The sequence below is a fragment of the Lemur catta genome, chromosome 1 (assembly GCF_020740605.2).
Source record: "Lemur catta isolate mLemCat1 chromosome 1, mLemCat1.pri, whole genome shotgun sequence".
Taxonomy (NCBI): Eukaryota; Metazoa; Chordata; class Mammalia; order Primates; family Lemuridae; genus Lemur; species Lemur catta.
The window spans coordinates 189,176,049-189,194,051 of NC_059128.1; the positions used below are offsets into that span (position 1 = coordinate 189,176,049).

The 18,003-nt window shown below is 42.9% G+C and overlaps 1 non-coding gene across 1 annotated transcript; it reads left to right on the top strand.

Annotated features, from left to right (window-relative positions):
- Positions 1-8,058: 8,058 nt before the first annotated feature.
- Positions 8,059-8,163, top strand: LOC123630967. The gene has a single exon (XR_006732890.1). It is a non-coding gene; the product is annotated as a small nucleolar RNA U13 (small nucleolar RNA).
- The last annotated feature ends 9,840 nt before the right edge of the window (positions 8,164-18,003 follow it).

The following is an 18,003-nucleotide window of genomic DNA, read 5'->3' on the forward strand; positions in this document are numbered from 1 at the left end:
TATGTTATCTTTTAGGAATTTTATAGTTTTGCATTTTGCATTTAGGTCTATGATCCATTTTGAGGTAATTTTTGTAACAGATGTACAGTCTGTCTCTAGATTTTGTTTTTTTTTTTTTTTTGCATGTGGATGTCCAATTTTGTTCCAGATTGTCTGTTGAAAAGACCATCTTTGCACTGACTTGATACTTTGAAAGTTACTTGGGTGATATTTGGTTGATGTCTGCTTCCCACTGGAATATAAAACATATTCAGACAAGTTCTGGGTTTCCCCTGGCTAATTCAGGGCTTGACATATCATATACACTTAATATAAACCTTATTTACCCCCATGCCTTTCATTATGGCTGTCAATTTTAGTTAAAGTGAAACATTATTATCATTGTTATTATTATTATTAATGGGCCAAATTCTTCAGATGTACCAGCTAAATTGTTTAAATTTGCTGGGAAAAAATTGCTAAGTTTGTCACTTCCCTTTGGAAAACGTTTTTTTTTTTTAAAAAAAAGAAAGATAAATGGTTTTGTCCAGCACTGGAATTGAGTTGAAATTAGCCATTTAACTTTTGGGCCCAACTCTGAATTCTGATGTAGCCAGGAAGAGGCCCTTGCCACGCAGTTCTTCAATAGAGTCAATTTTGACTTAGTAAAAGTCTAATTATCCATTTTGCAGATCATTCAGCTCCTGTGCTTTCCTTTCTTCTCTCATCTTCTGTCCTTCAGGGTTAAAACATCTACCACAATGTGGGCCTGGACGATGATCACAGAACCTTCCATTCCCCAGCGTGCCACATACACCACGTGCAGGCAGGCAGGGGCTCTGTGAATGGAACTCTGGTGCCCCACTCCAGGTTTCCGCTTCAGGCTCTGGGGCCCTCACGCAGGCGGCTCTGTGCAGGTTTCTGAGAGGCTCGGGTCTAGAGTCAGCCAAACTTCAGCTTTAGTCCCTGCTTTGCCACTTACTGGTTGTGTGATCTTAGCTAAGATGTTTCATCTCACCAAGCCTCAGCTGACCCCTCTGGGTGATAGATGTTTATTTAAAAAACTATCTATGAGCAATGAGACTTAAGTTATTTAGAGTATCTATATTCCAGTTTTCTCATCTGTAAAATGGGGGTAATAATAATAATTATAATAACTATCTCATAGTGTTGTGAGGATTAAATGTTTTAATGTGTGCAAAACTCTACTAGAGTGCTCAGTGTGGGTCCTGACATATAGTAAGTGGTCAACAACTAGTAGCTATTGTCATTGTTGGAATCATTACTGTTACACAATAACTGAAGGGATTCTTTAACTTGGGATCTTGCAGAGATGTCAAAACGATCTTTGGAAATGTTTGAGTTCACACTGTGTACTAAGGATAAAAGACAACTCACCAGGCAAAGGGTGGACAATGATCTATAAAAGAAATACCATGAGTCTCACGCGCTCTCTGGTTCCTCTTACTAAGTAGCAGCTTCGACGGGGAGTGGTTGGGTGAACAGTCACATTGCTGGCCCTCATGCTGCTCCTGTGCCACGCGGCCTATCAACGTCTTGGTCTGGAGGCTTAGTCCTTGCTCAAGCTCCTGGCCAGGGACCGGCCCAGGTGAGGTTGGGCTTTACTTGCTGATGGGAAGGAAGGGCTGCAGAGAAGCTGCTTTGTCCAGACTCTGTCAGCTCCAAGGTCCACCAGGCATCCTCTGCTCTATTAAAGAGCTCTAGCCCAGGGCAACAGGCCACAGAAGGGTGTCAAAGCCCATCTGGGAGGGGGCTGGGGAGGGGGTGAGTCTGCCCTTGAAAACAATCCTCCATTAGAGCCGAAGCAAGACACTCCCCATGACTAGCAAACTATTCCCAGCAGCAGCCCCTGGAACAGCTGGAGGCAGCTCATGGCTGCTCCCCACTGCTTAGTTACTTCGTGTCCAGTATCTGGAGCAGCAGCATCCCATCTGGTCCTGCTGCAGCCTCGTGAAGGAGACAGGATAGTTAGGAAGCATCTCAATTTTCCAGGGGAGGTGACTAAGGCCAGGGGTTATTCTTTGCTCAGGGACAGCCAGTCAGTAAGCAGAGAACCCGGGCCTCAAGTCCAGTTTCTTCAAGTCTCAGGCCGTAGTTCTTCCCTCCAGGCCGCGATCACTTAGCTCCTGCGGACCACTGCAGACGCCTGCTTTCACTGCCCAGCCCCTTCTCTGGGGGCTCCTGGCCAGTCCTTCCCTGCCTGTGGGCCGGCACCCCTGTGAGCCCTCAGCTGGCAACGTGCTTCTGTATCTTTGGGTCCCAGCAGAGATGTTACCATCGCCAAGAGGGGGTCACTCTAGAGTAGCATCCCCAGTCACTCTGTATCCCATCACCTGGTTTAATGTCTTCATGCCCCATATCCTAGTCATCCTTATTTGTTTGTTTTTTGTCTGCCTTGTTAAGGCAGGAGTCTCAGGGGTCTTGTTCACTGCTGCCTCGAAACTCTTGGCACACAACCTTGTCTTCAGATGGAGCAGCTGGAGCCCTTGCTTGGGGCCCTGAACTATTGCCCAGAGGGTCTGCTCTGGGCCCCTCCAGCTGTGCCCTCCCCACGGGGCGAGGGCCCACACGGCCCAGGGGATGTGCCCACCCAGAGCCCACTGCCTCCCCTTCTAGATGGCACTATGGGTACCCATAAGCTGTGAATTTCCTGACCAAATGGCCCTAAACCCACTTCCAGGGCCTGCATAGGCCTCTTACCCTCAGCACTGTGGGCCCCCAAGGCCCGATGGGAGGCCAAAGGGTGAGACCCCTCAGGGTGCCGGGCACACAGGGTGGAGACGGTGGGAAAGAGAGGGAGGGGGTTTCATACAGTTGGGGCCGGGGAGCTCTCCACGTGCTACTGAGTTTTCTTGCAGAACTCCAAGGAGCCCTAGAATTACACATTGGAACCCAACCTTCCAGGTCTTTATGACAGTGTATGATTAAAGTTTGTTAGTTTGATTTCTAACTTAAAATTTAGACATATGGTATGTGAGCCTCCAATTGTTCTCTAGCCCAGAGCCTGGCAAGTGTTAGGGCAGGGCTGCTAGCATATAGTAGACAAGCACTAAGTATTGCTAATAAAGGCATAAACGAATGAAGAAATGAACAAATGAATGAATGAAGTTTAAGCCCATACATCAGAGCTTCCACAGTGGCAGCCCAGGGAAGGTTTCCACAGAGAGTGACGCGGAGCCTCTCACTCAGTCTGCACAGGCATAGCCCAAGTGGGGGGCTTGTGGGGGAGGGATCAAATCAGCCGGGCCGCCCCTGGGATTGCTGCAGGGCAGAGTCAGCCTAGGTAACGAGATCGAATTAGAACTGTAGCCAAAATAACCAACCATTTCCTAAAGTGGCCTAGAAGGCAGCTTTGAGCTTTTCCATGGGTTTAATTCCCCCTGCCATGCCTTCACGCACCGACTGCATGTGTGTTTAAAGTACGGCATTAAGGAACGTTATAGGTAATAGCAGGATCCATCCTATTTTTCCAGAAGCTATGAAGCTTGTGCATAGACCCCAGCAAGATAACACAACGAAAGAAGAAAAAAAGAGTTAATTCCATAAAATGCAGTAACTGCTAAGTCAACTCCTTTTAAAACATTTTAGAGATTTTAAGGTCAAGAATTAATGGTCCGCTTACTTCAAAGGAATCAATTTATTTCTTCAGCGTTCATTTTCAGAATCAATCATTTTGCGTCACCTAGAGAACTTAAGAAATTGAACTTTGAGAGCACATTACCGTAAAACACTCATCAGTCTATGTTTGACTTCCAGCTACCACAGTCTTTTTCACATAAATCCCAAAGATAGTTGATTTCTTGTCGCTTTGCTCTAAATGTAATAGCTGGTAATAATGTGGTCCTGCAGAGGCGTTCTAAGTAATGGGTAGCAAAGTAAAGGGCTTGCAGGGATCAATTCCAACCAACAAGCATCCCGAGAGAAACTACAGGGGCCAGGCATGTGCTGGGTGCTGACAGGGGCTTCCAGTGCAACTGAGCAGTGCCAGCAGCCAATTCAGGAAAAGCACGGGATTATTTGCTTTTCCCTCTGCTAGCTCACTTATTCCTGCAACATGGGTTTGTTTTGAGTCCCGATTTATTTAAATATTTATGCAGAAAATTTGGAGGGCAGTAATTAGGCACCATTGCATCTTTGGTCAAATTTGTTAGGTTTCTGCTTTGTTAATACATCCAATCAATTTAACCTAAAGGCCGATGCTGTTGTCCCAATGCTGCAACGAATAGTCGAGGTGACCTTGGGCAAGTCACTCCTGCCTCCCTGAGCTTCAGTTTGGATCAATAATCTACAAAGCTGTCTTCCATGCTAACAGTGTGGAAAGCCCCGTGTTAATCACCACCACCAGGGACTCAGACAGACCAGCTGTTTGGCTTCAGAAGACAAAACCTCCAAATGAATGAGGGCATTTAGCATTGGGCTTTTGGCAGCTGTGCACACAGTGAATAATGCTGGGAGCAGATTAGTAAGGGAGCCTTGGGTAAAGAGAGCCTTGGTAATTCAAGCCTCTGAGCATCCTATTTATTGAGAAGTGGCTCTGGATTAAATAAACATTTATTTAAATTACACACTCATCCCAAATTGGATTTCAGGCTGAGCGTCATTACTGGAGTAGAGGAGAGACAGCTGCAGTCCAAGGGTAACTGCTCGCCTCAACCTTCAGTACTAATTGGATCAAGGTTTCATTCTCCCAAACAGCCACGTATTTCACAGCGCATCGTACTGGATGCAGGGAAACTTGAGCAGGGGCTACTACTCTTTGCAGGGGTTGGGGTGGGGGATCTGGCTCTCCCACCCCAAACTCTTCACTGGTGAAAGATTTGATCTTGAGTGAACTTGGTTCTATGATCAGTAAGGTCCTGCTCAATTCTAACATTTTATAATCCATCACTTGTTCCTAATGGGAATCAGGTCAAAATTAACGCTCAGGGCAGCCTTTAAAGTAGTGATTTCAGATCTTGGCTGCATGTTAGAATCATCTGAGGGCTGGTCCGAATGCATTGGTGTTTACAACTAATTGATCACAACCAGTTACAGATTCCTCTGTTCCTTCTCCACCCCCACCGCTTCACTTGACCAGCCTTTAAAAAAAAAAAAAAGAATCATCTGAGGATCTTTAAAAATTACTGATGTTGCGTCCCACCCAGAGATGCTAATTTAATTGGTCTGAGGGTTCCTGGGCTTTAATTTTAAAAGCCCTGCAGGAAAACCAATGGCTATCCAGGCTGAGACCCTCCCGCTTCAGGGAGAAAGTGCCTTGGGGTGTGTGGCACACACTGTAAGCTACCCAAAAGTCATTCACTGCCCAATTTTCCCTCGTCTTCTCAGAAAAAGGCTAGAAAACTTAAACTCATACTTCCAGACTTCTTTGTAGCTCAGAAGGCCATGGGATCCAGTTCTGACCCGTGAGATGAATGTGGAACTCACTGGGTGGAGGTCCCAGGGGAGCTCCTGAAAGGAGACTGACTCGGCTAATGTGCCCTGTGCCCTCCTGTCCTTTCTTTGCTTTCTGTTTTCCTCCTGCTGTAACATAGATGTCAGGAGCTGCAGCCGCCGGGGACAGGCACCGAGCCCAAGTCTGAAGATGGGGGAGCAGGAAGAGAGAAGGGCCTTGGTCCTCGGGGTCATCGTGACCTGTGGTATCTGCCCTGCTGCCAACCCTGGAACTCCTTGATGCAGGACATAAATAATCTTCTTACTTATTCCAGCCCCTGCCAGTCCCATTTCCTCTTGCATTCAGCCCAGCACCATCTTTAAAGGATACAGAACGTGACAGGTATTAACAAGAAAGGCTTCACCTTCTCAAGGTCACCTCAACCTTGTAGCATAGACCCAGAGTGAGAGATACTTTCCTTAGTTTAAAAGTGGCCATTATATCTAAAACACATTTACACTTAAACCAGGAGAGCCATGTTCTTGATTGCTGCAGAAGGCTCCCCAGAGGGCCTGCGCTTTGACAGACCCTCCCAGAGCGTAGCTGCTTAGCTAAGGTTAAGGCTCTTGGAAAACCGCACCAACTACCATCCTGACCTCAGCCCTATTGCTATTGCCAGGCTGGCTAAAAGGCCTAGTGTGCACAAGGACAAAAGGGTAGGAAGCTGAAAGCAGAGTTGTACCAAACAAGCATTCAATAAATTTCAGGGACTTTCTAAAGATGTTATCCCAGAGGCCACCATCCTAGCAGCCATTTATAATTCTCCCCTAGAGTCTGTGTGCCTGGGGTGGAGGTGGGAGCTGGGGCTGGGGGCAGTTAGCTTCCCTACTGCCGTGACTTCCTTCCTTCCCCTCTAAGTAGCCTTTCTACACCCACACTTCCGCACTCACAGGGATGAGACAAGTGTTAGCCATCCATATGTCCCCTGCACCTAGCGGAGTATCTGGCAGATAGCAGGTGCCGCTGGTCCTCACACTCATCTGCACGTACTCACCACCACTCCCGCTTCCTGTACAGTGAGAAATCTAGCCTGTTCTAGTCACTAAGTTATGTTTTCTTTTCTTGCTACCTTTTCCAGGTCTCCCGACTGCCATTCCCACACATATCTTGGGTCTGGTGGTAAAAAGAGAAATAGGAAAGCAGCAGGAGAGACGTACGGGGGGAGGGGGTGATGTTCTGTTTATAAGGACACGTCCGCCTACTGATGGCAGGAATTGGACAAAGACAGAGACATTGAAGATTCAGAAGAGAGAGAGGAGAAAAACAAAGGGACAAGGTCCTTGAGAAGGTGAAAGGAGACCCGAATTGAGGCACAGCTGGAGGGGTGGCCTTGGAGGAGGAGGAGCACTCCTCTACTCAAACAGGACAGGGGACAGACCCTGAGCCAGTAGACTTGTATATCTGACTTCCATTTTCTCAATGATATAGAAAGTGAGAGCCTCAGCGAGAATAACACTGGAGGTGAGGGTGTGGACGGCGGAGAAGGAAGAGCAGATATTGACCCATCATGACTCTCTTCCTCTTTTCCTTTTCCTTCCCTGGGCCAGCCTTTACCATGGCCTACCAGCAGGCTTGTGATGAATGGTATAATTGCCTCCTTGGCCTAGGTTATGAAATCTGGTCAATCTATCAAACTGTCTTAATCGTATGATACCAACTCATGTAGAGAAGGGGCGTGGAGTCATTTCCTCATATTATCAAAGTAAATTTCTCTAATTTCTCCCCTATACTTCAGCATCACCCATTTCTACCTTTTCCTTGAGGACGGCAAGAGAAGGAGAAGCACAGAGTCTAATTTGGACTATAGCATGTAAAATCTGAGAAAGTCAATGAAGGGAAAATGAAGCCACCCAGACTCTGAAATATGGTGACAGAGAAAAGCAAATATGTAATAAGTAGTTCTGAGGTCTCTGGATATCCTTTGGCACTTCAAAGCTTCTAGTGACTCTATAAGACTTACAGGAGAAACATGAATCTTATCTCAATATTATTGTAACTTTGTCTTAGTTGGCTTCAATCCATTCTACACAATGACATTAATAGAGATGCCCTAAAATATGGCAATGGGAGTGTAAGGGATTGGGGGGAAACTGCAGAAACTTTTCCTTAGTTTAGATCCCATAAAATTCTCCAGGAATACCTCCTGGCACATTGCCAGGAATCCCACATCAGGCAGGGAAGCAGAGCCATCCCTAAAGAGTGAATAAGCAGGAATGTACATCATCCTCCCACAACCAAGGATGCAGAGAGGCCTGTGCTGGTCCTGGGGAACCATAGTTCTTGGCTTCAATCACAACCCAGAAAGTAGACAACCAGGCCTACAATTTTGTGTGCAGAGTTGAGAAAAGAGACTGACCAATGTGGTTCAAGAGGACTCCTTTCCTATCCCCTGCTAACTTGGTGCCCCACCATAATTCCCATCATCTTGTTCATGCTTCTCCCACTGGAGTCCATCCTCCAAGTGCCCTATGTCAGAGCTTCTATATCTTCTTCCTTTTCCTCAAAGTGATCCCAGGAAAAAAATCTAAATAACTACTTAATTCTCAATGCAGTTTTCAAATATTTCACCATGCCTCTTCTCCTGTCAAAGTGATCAACACTTGTAGCATTAGAGATTTTGAGTTTTGACCCTTTTATAGTTCATAAGCGTGATGATTTTCACATGCGTGTGTGAGATCTGTCTCCCTCAAATCTTGTTACAACATTCACATCGGCATGTTACTCATCTGAACAAGAAAGAAAGAAATTCGGAGTTTCCATGGAAGTAGAGTCTTATTGGGAGTATCTATGCAAAGCAATGACTTTAACATTATGGAATTTTGCCCATATGAGAAGACTGCTATTTATGGAGGAATTAAGATTAATGAGTTGTCACATTCTTATGATGGGAAAGGGGACAGGTGATTTTGCAATCTGTATTCAGCCACCTTCTCCTAAAATATAAAATCTCATGTCAGAGCATCCGAAGGGCCTAAAAGCAGTGGTTGGCCAGAGTATGGGGTTCAGTGGCTCTTGAGAAAAAGGGCACATTTATTTTTAAAGCAAACATGAAAAGAGGACTGTAGAAATGTAGAGATGCTTATACTGAGAAAATTTGCCTAGATTGACCTGACATCATGGGAAATACCCTAGTTCATTGGATAGAGGGAGTCCAGTGCTGTCTACCCAGGGTGGCAGAAGGGATTTCTAAGAAATTTAAATGTATAAAAAGAAAAAAAAGAAGTAAGAGGAGGCAAAAGTAGAGAGAAAACAACAGAGGATGTCGAGACCCCAGACATATATGCACTTGAGTTATAATTTTCTCTACCACTGGGCATCTAACCTCCCATCCCTAGTGTGCATTCATTGTGGCTCACCTTTGGCTCTCCAGCAATTTCCGGAAGATGGTGGTTAGAGCCCTAACAGACCTTGTCCAGTGGTCTTCAATCGGGATTACAATGAGAGAGAAGCCAAGAAGCCCATTCGCTCTCACTCTATTTGGAATACCTCCATCTTAGCCCAACTTTCCATTAATGCCCCTGAGTTTGGACTTCTAGATGACAAATGTAAGAAAGAAAGTGATTTTGTCATCAAGCCATCCTAAAGGGCTCCTTTTTACCGTCACCAAGATCTGAAATTATGTGCTGTCCCATTTGTGAGCTCTGTGTTCCAGGCAGAGCTGTGCAATTGCCAAGAGCCACTCAGTGGCGATCCCTCACAGCTGCCCAGCTGTGCGCCTGAGCCACAGGCACACTGGCCTGAGTGGATGGGGATGCATAGCAGGGGCAGGGGCAGGCACTGGGGGCTTGAGCTAATGCAAGTACAGGCTTGCTGAAAATTTATTGATGTGTTGTTAAATGTGTTCCTGCTTTTCCTAGTATGATGGCTGTTTGTTTATTGATTTTTCAAAAAAGCTTTCAATATTGTGGTTTGTTTATCATGAAAGTTTGAGTTGTCAAAAGTTGACCTCAAAATTGATGTAATTAACTGGTTTTAGTTTGCTCTGTTTAATTGATGTTGAAAGGCAGACAAAAAATGTGGGGGTGGTAATATTCTAGTTAGTTGGACATTGTTTTTGGCTTTTAGAGCTTTCTGGTTACTCAACAATAACTTTCCAAATTTTAGCTCTGCTCTGATTATTAGCTTTATGATGATTACTTTGCCATTATGCCTAATCAACAGCTGTGCGGAAACTGATTTTAATCATATTTTTCCTGCCTAGAAATTAGCAGATGAAGGATAATTGCTACCAAATAGCTCGGGTTATGATTGGCCACTTCTTGTCTAATGTTGTCAAAAATGAAAACTTAAAGAAAATGTAAAACTTTTATTTCTACTTTGTAAATAAAGTATGAACTCTTGGCCTTTTTTCCTTCCTGAAGGCTGGGAGTGAGTTGCCCTTTTCCCTACCTTGAAATCAGCTGTTTACAAATTGGAGTTACTTAAATAACTAGATTAATTAGATTAAACTAGATTGAAGGTGCTCTTTACAACTGACATGAGACTTACCCACTCACAGGGTCATGAAGGATGGCAACATTTATTTCCAGAACGTCCATAGTGGACTTTTCCTTTCCACAATGTTTCATAGAAGCATCATGACTTTCAGTGAGGCCAGGGCTGCTAGAATGGCTCACAGAGACCATCGAATCCAGGGCAGTGGACTGAGGATGTATATGCACATATTCAGGGGAGAGGAGTCCTAGACTCCCAAGATTCCTCAGGGGACCATGGCTTCAAAGAAGTTAAGAACCACAGAGCAAGCCCAGGTCTTTCATGTTACAAAAATGGAAACCGAAAGAGTCTCATAGAGTCAGTGGTAGCAGAGCTGGGATTTAGAAACAAGGTTGTCAGACTTCCCAGAGCCTCCTGCCTCCCAGAAATGCTGCCACTTCCCCTAACCTTAAGCCATTGTTGGCACCCACTCCTGAAGCCTCAGTACCCCTCATGTCACCACCCTCTGATACCCGCTCTGGCAAATCTGGGGGAGGGTGTGATATGCAGTGAAACCCAAAGAGAAATGGGCCCTCTGACTTCAAACAATGACTGAAAGGTGATGGATAGTTGGTTGCTTCTCTGGTACCACTGATATTGAGTGAGGTGAGGAATCTACGAGCCATGGCTTATAAAAATTCCAGTTCCAAAACGAAATAGCAAGTGTACAACACCACTAAGGACCAACTATTCAATGAAGCACTTGTCTTTAGCTCTAAATGCTTCTATGATCCCAAAGAATATCATACTAACAACAAATCACAATGTTAATAACTGTTGAAAATACAACCCATGTAACTTTATGCAATTTCTTTAGGTTTCAGATATTATTGATATTTGATGACGAAGTAATCTTACAACATTGGAACAAACATGAGAAGAATGGTGAAACCTTTATAGTCTGAGATGTCTTACGGGTCTGTACATCTAAAAAAGAAAATCTGCAGAACTAATACATTCTGAGGTAGAGGTTCTCACACTTTATACATTAGCATCTGCTGAAGGGCTTGCTAAAACACAGATTGCTGGGCCCTACCCTGGCATTTCTCATTCAGTAGATCTGGGATGGGGCCTGAATTTTTGGCAATTCTAACAAGTCACCAAATGAGCCTATTGATGCTGGTCCAAGGATCATACTTCAAGAACCACTTGGGTAAAATTGATATTTATCAATTCCTGCTATTAATACCATTATAGTACCATCTTCACACTTACATATTACACCAACATTTTAAGACAATTTTTCAAGTGAAGTTTTGTTACATGGATATATTTTGTAGTGGTATGGGCTTTCAGTGTATCTTGTACTCAACAGGTAATTTTTCATCCCTCATCCCCCTCCTACCCTCCCATCTCTTGGAGTCTCCAATGTCCATTATACCACTGTGTGTGACCATGCTTACCCACAGGTTAGCTCCCACATATAAGTGAGAACATGCAGTATTTGATTTTCCAACCCAAGTTACTTCACTTCGGATAATGGCCTAAGAGTTTCATCCAGGTTGCTGCAAAAAACATTATTTTGTTCTTTTTTGTGGCTGAGTAGTATTCCATGATGTATGTGTGTATATATATATTTTTTTCTTTATCCAATCATCAGTTGATGGATGCTTAGGTTGATCCCACATGTTTGCTATGGTGAATAATGCTATAATAAACATATAAGTGCAGGTATCTTTTTGATAGAATGATTTATTTTTCTCTGGGGAGATACCCAGTATTGGGATTAATGGATCAAATGGTAGATCTATGTTTAGTTCTTTGAGAAATCTCCATACTGTTTTCCATAGAGGTTGTACTAATTTTCATTCCCACCAATAGTGTATAAATGTTCTCTATTCTCTGCATCCTAGCCAATGTCTATTGTTTTTTGTCTTTTTAATTATGGCCATTTTGATTGGGGTAAGATGGTATCTTGTGGTTTTAATTTGCATTTCTCTGATGATTAGTGATGCTGAGCATTTTTTTCATATGTTTGTTGGCCATTTGTATGACTTCTTTTGAAAAATGTTCAGGATGTTTGCCTACTTTTTAATGGAGTTGTGTTTTTCTTGTTAAGTTTTTTGAGTTCCTCAGAGACTTTAGATATTAGTCCTTGATTGGATGCATAGTTTGTAAATATTTTCTCCCATTCTTTAGGTTGTCCATTTAGTCTGCTGATTGTTTCTTTTGCCATGAAGCTTTTTAGTGTAAGTCCTATTTGTTTATTTCTGCATTTGTTACATTTGTTTTGGGGGTCTTAGACATAAATTCTTTGCCCAGGCCCCAGTCCAGAAGAGTTTTTCCTAGGTTTTCTTCTAGAGATTTTATTCTTTCAGGTCTCACACTGAATGGGGAGAAGTTGAGACAAGGGTCTCCCATAAAACCTAGCACAGTGCCTACAAAGCTTATTGCCCTGATTTGAAATGGAACTAAATTCAAAATATAGGGGATAGACTAAATGATTTTAAAAATCCAATCTGGCCCTAAGGTTTTATTATTCAAAGGCTACTTCCTTGACTTGGCCTTTGCTCTCATCTCCATGGCAGACACGGGCTACCTGTTCACTACACCCATTCCCCCTGTCCCTGGGTACACAGAGGGATTGCATTTCCCAGCCTTTCTTGCAGTAAGAGATGCAGCCATGTGACTGGTTCCTAGCAAATACAATGCACATTACTTCTAGGACTGGCTTATGAAACTATCCATGCAGGGTCCTCCATGCTCTTTTTCCCCCTCTGTCGTCCTTAGGCAGATTAGTAGATAAAATGGTGATGAAGGATCCATGAGATGAAAGGAGCCTGGGTTTCTAAAGCACTGCTTGAAAGAGAACTGCCCCAATAAGGACCTGTTTTGAAGTTCATAAGGGTGAGAACTAAACTTCTGTTGTACAAATTCCATGAGATTTGGAGTCTGTCTGTTCTAGCAGCTAGCATTACCTTACCTAAGCGATCCCACAGACACAGCTCCGAGTCCACAAGCACCTAGCCTGGGAAAATGGCATCTGTGGTGGTCTCTTCTTCCATTATCATATTAAGTAACTCATCAAGGCCTTTAAGCCTGCCACCAATTGAACTCTTTTATCTTGTATTTCACAAAACCCACATTCTATAACTAAAGAAAGATGCTAATCATCTAAGTTGACCACTTCTTTGTACACAGAATTGTTCATTAGGCACCCCCAATGTACCTATACAGTGCCTGGACTCCTTCAGGAGAAGAGTTTCAGAGAGGCCAGTGCCCCCCAAATGTGCAAACCTATATGAGTTCTGCATGGGTTCACTTTGTCTCTCCTGGCATTAAGGGGTTCAGATTCCCTGGGGCCCTCATTCTGGCTGAGGACAGCATTGGGAAGTTTACTTTCTGCTTGTGCAGAAAGGTCCAGGGGACTTGGGAGAGTCTAATTGGTCTGGGCTCTCAAGGTCCTAGCTAAGATCCTTTAGAGACCCTTGTAAGAAAGAGGAACTAATTGTTTTGCAAGTGTCCTATGTCCAAGTGCTATGCTGGATGTTGTGTGTATTTTTTAATTTGATGGAATGTAACCCTTATAATTGGGGAAAATGAGTCACAGAGAAAGTGAGTCTTTTACCCAACATCATATAACAGTGAGTGGCCTTTCTCTTTCTGATTCTAAAGCCCCTGTTTTTCTTCTAGCACATCATGTACCCTCTCTAAAACCAGCCCCAGGAACCATACTCAGGAGACTCCAAACTCTATGTGATAGATACTACTTGTTTTTACCAGCAGACCCCCAACGTGGTTTGGGCAGAATGTACCCACCAACTAAACTATATGTCCCAGATTTCTTGCAACCAGGTGCATGATTCATCCTAGCCAATGTGGTATAAATAGAATTGTTTAGGTAGAGCTTCTAGGAAAGCACCTTAAGACAATGGTAGACACAGCTAGAATACACTTTTTTAAAATTGTCGTATACTTTTTATATTTTCCCTTCTTTATACCTCCTGCCTAGAACTCACATCCTCTAGGGTCCCTGGAAGGATGGTGACCATGGGGTATGCAGGCTGAGAGCCTACAACTGAATGGGACCCTGTGATTTGCACCCCTCTATGGAACTCTCCCACCCTCCCTCTGCAACCAAATCCCACTACTTTATCCCCAGCATGCAGCCAACTATGTGTACAAAAAGACACAGAAGAGCACTTATATACACATACCTAAACCGCCAAATCGTGGCACATGTTAGTCCTCTTTCAGGCAGTGGTCTTTCAGCCTCTCTCCATCTTATTCCAAATAACTAATCAAAATTCTCCAGCTACCTATGAAGTTTCCCAGACATGCCTTGCCTGGTTCTAATCACATCAGTCACCTTGCAGAAGTGACAGCAGTGAGGCATTGCACTTTGCATGGCTTCTTGAGCAGTGATGACCGCACAGGAAACAAAGCTGAACAGCACGAAGAGACCGTTCATGAGACACGTTTGTGACTCCCCCAGGGAGAGCACTTGCTCTGATTACTGCGATTGTGTAGTAAGTCACCCAAAACTTAGAGGCTTAAAATGACAATAATCATTTATTATCTCCCACAGTTCCTGCAGGTCAGGGATTCAAATGGGGCACAGCAAGGCTGAATTGGCTCTGCTCAGTGTCCGCGCCGGGGCTGAAAGATTCAAAGACAGGGAGCAGGAACCCTCTGAAGGCTCATTCAACCCGGTGGTGGGTGCTGGCTGTCGGCTGGGGGCCCAGCTGGGGCTGTCAGCTGGAATATCCACATGAGACCTCTCCATGCGGCCTGAACTTCTTCACGACATGGTTCAGAGGGCACAAGTCCTGAGAGAAAGAAAGAGACCGGTGAAAGAAATATTGCCCGTTATGACCCAGCTGTGGAGGTCACCCTGAGTCACTTCTGTTGTGTTCTTCAGGTTCAAGGGGAGGAACCGTAAACCCTAGCTCTTGATGGAGGCATGTTAATGTTAAATTGGAAGAGCAGGTGAGGTGGGATATGTAAGAAATGGTCCTACTTTACACCAGGCAGGGTGGGGAAGCAAGCAGCAGGGAATTACGGTTTTTGCCGTAGACCTGGGGAAATTGAATGACCTACTCAATTTTATATTTGTATGTATCCCCAGCTTTAGCCCATAGGATCTGTTGTACACACTTTATGTTACAATGACACACAATTCTCAGTGTCTTTTCCTGTCCCGACTCCTCTCTCGAGCTTCAGTTCACATTTCCCACTCCTTGGCAGAGCCACTCCCTCCTCCCAAGGCTACTGCCTGCTCTGCTCCTCACCCTCAGTGCTCCCCAGGCTCTCAGAATTCAAGGTATCGTTTTTGTAACATTTAAATCCTTATATTACTCCCAATCAATGGTAGTTAATATCAAATGTCAGTGGGACATTATTTGAATATTCTATTCTCTGATGTTCTTTTATGCATCTAAGATTTAAGTGTAAACTTCAAATTATATCTAAAAGTGCATATTGGCTTACTGTAACTACAAGCCCAAGATGCAGTAAATATGCTCAGAAGAGCTTGCCAAAATGCTGCTTCTAAGAGCCTATTAAGGAGCTTAAATATTTTATTTTGGATTATGCAGATAAAGTTTATAAACAAGGTTGTTAAAAAATAATGGGGATGAAAAAGCCTTTCTATTTCCTTCTTTATATCTGGGTAGAGGGAATAAAATGCAATGAGTCTAATTGTCCACCCTATTGGGTGAGGACTGGGGCCATTCCAAACCTTTGTTTTCTCCAGACTGATACAGAGGAAATGCCTCCTATCCCATGTGGCTTCTCAACAATAACCAACATCTACCTGGTCACTACACAAACATCATCTCATTGAATTTCACAGTGATGGTGAATCATTATCCCAGTCTCCAAGAGCTAGCTAAAAAGTAACACCATTTGGATTTGCGCTCATATGGGCTTAATTCTAAAACTCCTGCACTTCGGACCACTCTGCACACCCCCTCTCCTGATGCCATGGTAGGTCATGCAAGGACCTTGTCAGGCAGTGTCAGCAGCATGCTCACCAAGCAGGCAGCTGTCCCCCAGCATAGTACTCGTAAGGTTTCCCTACAAAGAATAAGGGGATCAGAGTTCAAATCCCAGCTCTTCCTGTTTCTGCAACCGTGAATAATTCACTTTTTGAATCTCATTTTCTTTAAAATTCTCTAAAATAATGTAGTTACTGAGCATTTACTATGTACCAAGCACTTTGGATTATCTCATTTAATCCTACAAAAGTCTTATAAGTTAGATTCTAGTATTACTCCCATGTTATAGAGGAGGAAACTAAGGCTTGGAGTGATTAGGTGGCCTGCCCAAGGTTACAGAGCTACTGGTAGAACAGGATTTAAACACATGTCTGTCTGACTCCATGGCTTGAACTCCTAACCACCAGGCATAATTGTCATTACTAATACTTTCCTGATTCATTTTGTTGTTAAAACAAACTAGATGATACATATCCAAACATTTTGTAAATGTTAAGAGTAAAACAAATGTTAGCTATTATGATTCTGATTCTGATAGGAAAACTGTGCTTGAAGAAGGAGTCAACTCTCTGGGAATAAATGTCCACATAAATAGAAGAATCTAGAGTTCTGGAGTCGGCACCCGATGCTCTCTGGAACCAAAGGGAGCCAGAAGGCTTTGTTATTAGGTGATTCCATTTAGCAGTATCCATTCTGTTCGCCTTGAAGAAAAAGTAAATCATTGTTAAAATGTCTTTCTGAGTTGCTTCAATTATAGATTAGCCTTGCCAATCTTAATAAAATTATGCCTTGTGTTTGAGGTTTATATACACGGAAAAGTGCTCAAAAGTAATTACTTTTATTTCCCAAGCATGTCATTTTAAAAAATTCTTGTATTCACAGCCTGATCCTTTTAACTCTATTCTTAAACTCATTTCTAATCTGACTCTGTCTAAAGCTAAATTGTGGCTCCATGATATTGACAGCTTACATGTTACATTAGTGACATGGTCATTGATTTTATATTTCTAGTAGATTTTAGCAAAAACAGTGAAGGTCCAGGGCTAAAAATGTATGTTCACTTCCAAATAATCTGCTTTTATTATTACAATAAGATGATCTTTAAAAATTAAGACATCTTCAAGATTCCTAATGCTAAGGAATGCTCTTAAGTGGCAGTAAACAGCCCTTTCAGATTTTCTTGTGGACTTATTAAAAAAGTGGCACTTACTTACGTAGGCAAAACCTAGTCTATAGAAAATTAGCCTATACTAGAGGAGTTTTTTTCCCCAAATATTTTCAGTCTGAGTTTGGTTGAAGCAGCAGATGCAGGATCCAAGGATATAGGGGGCCAACTGTATACCTTAACAAATTAGAGGCTCTGAAAAATTCTGAAGTAATGAAGTTCACTTGGCATTTCCCAAACTTATTTGACAAAAAAACTATTTTTCCAAATAACAATAACATCCCACAGAATTCATTCTCTGTGAGAATTTGGTAAAGGCTATTATAATTGCTTCTGAAATAAAAATGATTGAGGCATGTGACCAAACCACTTGGACTTCCCAAGACATTCCATGCTGAGAAAATATAGCTTTCTAAAAATGTTTTTTTCACATTGAGATTGCAGCCATGCATCACTTAATGACAGGGATCCATTCTGAGAAATTTGTTGTTAAGTGATTTTGTCATTGTGAGAACACCTAGATAGTCTAGCCTAGTGCTCCTAGGCTACAAACCTCTACAGCAATAATAACTGTATGAATACTGTAGGCAATACACAATGGTAAGTATTTAAGTATCTAAAAATAGAAAAGATATGGTAAAAACACAGTATTATAATGTTACAGGCCCACCATCATATACGCAGTCCCTCATTGACTGAAATATCATTATACAGTGCATGATTATATAAAATACTAAAAGGTATTTGGTGACACAGAATAACATATTCAGTTAGGAAATAAGAAAACTCACAAAATGCTCTAAAAACCCTACTAATTTAGTGTTGTTTATTTATATCACATTTAATTCCACAAAGAATTATGCCATAACTTGTAGTGTAAATATAAATGGCAAAATATGAATAGGGAATCAAACAGGAAATAAATTAAATGAGAGCACCAAGGCCATATTAAAGTAGAAACTTAAATGTGAAAAAAAAAGGAGGGCCCAACATCG